This window comes from Uloborus diversus, chromosome 4, assembly GCF_026930045.1.
Source record: "Uloborus diversus isolate 005 chromosome 4, Udiv.v.3.1, whole genome shotgun sequence".
Classification (NCBI taxonomy): Eukaryota; Metazoa; Arthropoda; class Arachnida; order Araneae; family Uloboridae; genus Uloborus; species Uloborus diversus.
In genome coordinates, this window is record NC_072734.1 from 54,249,636 (window position 1) to 54,253,390 (window position 3,755).

Genomic DNA, 3,755 nt, shown 5'->3' on the forward strand with positions numbered 1-3,755 from the left:
TAGACAATTTCAATTAAAATCTGCGTAGTAAGCATGACCTTACTTCTTTCTCTTTTCCTTGCATCTTTTTTTTTTTTGGTAGGGGTGGGGTTGGGGTGAAATGACAATTTTTAGATAAAAAGGACTTGTGTATTATGTTGATTACACTGGAGAGCAGCATTTTGGTTGTCTTTAATCTAACTTGTTTCTGATTAACTTATGACCTTTGAGTTCAAAAATGTTCTTAGTTTTGTCTAGCACATCAAGTTTTTAAGCTACATAGTGATCAAAGCAAGAAATTCACAAAATACAGGATTTTCTTTTAAAATACAGGTCTCAATCATGGTTGTACTGGATATGCCGGCATTTGGGCAAATGCCCGGTGCGCGGCTCCAAAAGGTGCCAGTCAACTGTCGTCTTTTTTCTTACGGAAAATGTTATTGTATTAATTTTTGTCATTGAGAAACGAAGGATTTTTCCGCTTGCAATAGAAAATATCGGAAAGTTAAAAAAGATATCTTTAGACTTCCCGTGATTCATTTTCTTTTAACACCCCATAGGGGATCGCTGCCACTTATCCTAATTTTCTTAATGACCATTGTAGGAAAAGACGCAAAAGGACGGGATGGACTAGAGGATTTCACTTCCATTCACATCACAAGCAAATGAGCCACATCTGTTTTTTATTCATCAGCAGGCATCAGCAAGTGAAAATTGCACCACTTTAGCTGATAACGATGTAGTACAATGTCGGGGTCTTTGTGCAGTAAACTCACGTGGAACAACTTTTACCGTTTTAGTTTCTGAAAGTGCTTCGAGGCCTCGCCCTGTCTATGTCGGAAAATTTCCAAGAGAGTTTTATTGAACTTATTGCTTAGGGCCCTTCTGCAGGACGCCACGTTTTGAGATTTCCAGTGTTCACCCAAAATAATGTTTCATTTTAGCTCTTTGACACAAATGACGAGGACTACGTGCGTGTGTTTGCTTTCGTAAAACTCACTTCTCAAATGTGTTTTTAAGAAGTGTATTTAAATTTATTATACAACAACTGCTTGGAAGTACTTTGAAATATAAGTAAAGAGAATGTTACATATAAATACATTAATTGATTTATTGTAATTATTTAATATAATAATTTATTTTGTACTATCTTGTTAACAGAATGCTTTGTTAAGATTTGTTAACGATCGATTGTTCTCTTTGGTGTTGTAAAAATGATCCGTTCACTAAAGCTTCGAAAAAAAAAATATATTGCTGTTTACACTTATTACACAGAATGGTGCAGTGGAGTACTCAGGGGTGGGTTGATGGAGCTGCAGCCCTTAAAATTAATTTCTGGGTACGCCACTGGAACATGCAACATGCTATTTATTTCATTTCTTTTCTTTGGCTGGTGTTCATTTCCAACTTAGAAACACTAAATATTCTTTACTTATTTCATAACTCTAGGTTAAATAAAAAGCATACACATGCACACCGTTTGAGGATTGAATGAAAAAATTCAAAAAATGGTTTAGATAATGACTCATCTGAACATGGAAGTATTGCTAAAAATTATTATTCTTTCTTTTCTTTAATGAGCCGATCATCAATTCAAACATTTTTTACAAATATTCCCTTTAAGAAAGGATTTAAAAGTGGAATTAAATCAACCTTCAAATTTTTAATCTTTTCTTGACAGTAAATATTTAATTCAAGAAGTGCAACTCGGCTAAATGAAAGTTTAGATGGATTCAGTCATAATTTGATTTCAATTTTGCATATACATACATGTATAAAATAGATTTAGATGGTGAAAAGCATCTTTTAAACAAAAGGGAAAACTTTTCATTATAGGAGTTAATTTTGTAGGAACTTATATTTTGTAGGAAATTAATTAATTGGTTTTTTGAGTTTCAAGCTAGGGGTGGACACCCTCTCTTTTTTACACCGCTGATAAAATGAAATAAAAGCATTTTTCAATTTTATCGAATAATTTCAAAAACTTACAATGTTAAATAATTGACTTTTTTTATGTTAATATATCAACACGCAATCAGTAAAAAAGGAAAAATAAAGAAATAGGAAAAATATCCCAAACGGTACCGGAAGCCGCTAATAAAAGTATATTCAACAATATTTTTCATTATATTTTTTCGCAAGTAATGTTTTTTTATTTCAAGTAGTTTTCAATTTTGATGGATTTTTAATTACGATGTAATATGCATCCTATAAGTGTGAAAAACCAATCAGAAATGACTTTTATTAAATTTCAGTGCTCCTTATTGAATGTATGAATTAAAACTGAAGTATAAGGGTCGCCTTCGAAAAAAGTAAAAAATAAATGTTCAACAATCTTGGCTTATTTTTGTAAAAACTATTTTTTTTTCTTTCAAAAAACTCTTATGGAGTAACTTGCTAAAACTAAAAGGTTAAGTAATTGCGACATGAAATATTTTCTATCTTTAAACTTAAAAATTGCTATTCAACTCCCTCCCCCCCCCCCCTTGAACCACTGTGCACCGTCAGCTCTTCGGACAGCCCTGGAAAGCAACAAAAACTCCAGTTTTTTCCTCTACAAAAAAAAAAAGAAAAAATCGCTTCCCCCCCCCCCCCCCCCCCAAAGAATGGTTAACATCAGAGGTTTCCAAACTTTGAAACCCCTCCGGAAAATTACGAACTTCGTGAACCCCCGCCCTCCCTCTTAATATAATATTAGTTAAAAAAACAAAAAAAAAAAAAAAAAAACACGCTTTTGTAGCAAAATGAACTAAAATGTAAAAAATAATCTTTGATGATAAGTATGTAAAGTAACTGGCTGAACACTGAATTTTAATGTAAAACAAAAAAGCGTGGTGGTGGGGGGGGGGGGGGCTTTGTTGTCCATACAAAAATGTAAATAGACAGCACCCCATGGTTTTTTTTATTATATTAAATTTAAGTGTTTGGTCAATTACTTTATATACTTATCATCCAAAGATTAGTTTCTACATTTTAGTTCATTTTATTACAAAAGTATTTTTTTTTAGTTTATTTTATTTTTCACTTTATACCTGTTCTAAATTGTTTTTAAATTCGAGCATAAAAACTTGTATTATTTAGAACAGATTAGTGCTGAATGTAAGATGTTCTCCCCCCCCCCCTCCGCAATAAATACATTTTTCTCATAATTACATAAAAATTGATTTCCGGTTTTTTTGTTTGTTTCTTCAACAAAATCAGGAGAGGCAGAAGTAACAGGTACAGTCTGGCCACGGATATGGAATTGGCAAACGTCAAGTTGAGACGAGTAGATCTCGACGAAGGGGAGAAGTAAAAATTTGATGCGCATGTTTCGTCAATTTTAATTTGACTCTGCTAAATTCAAAGGCTAACCCGCATCTGCAAAAACTGACATCCCTAAAAACTAATAGATGCGTCCATTTCCGCCTGCAAATCGGATGTTTGCTTCTCCATTTCATATCATCGGAGATCAGACTGTAAATATGTTTTAAATTAATTATTTTTATTTTTAAATATTCAAAGCTCAGATTTAGGTTGTATATAGCCACTTTTGGAGGAGGGAGTTGCAAACTACCCATCCTTTGGATTTGCACAAACCGGACACACATGAGTGGGAGCAGTTTTCATTGCTTCAACCAACACCACACTAGGGGCACACCTCTAGGGTGATGTTGCTTCAACGCTAGCTCCTTATTTTTACTTTCTTCTATATCCAATATGTATAGAAGGAAGTATTGGATTTGTGCGAATTTCGAAGGATTCGAGCCTTTTGAGGTGTGCTGAGTCCGTTTCGA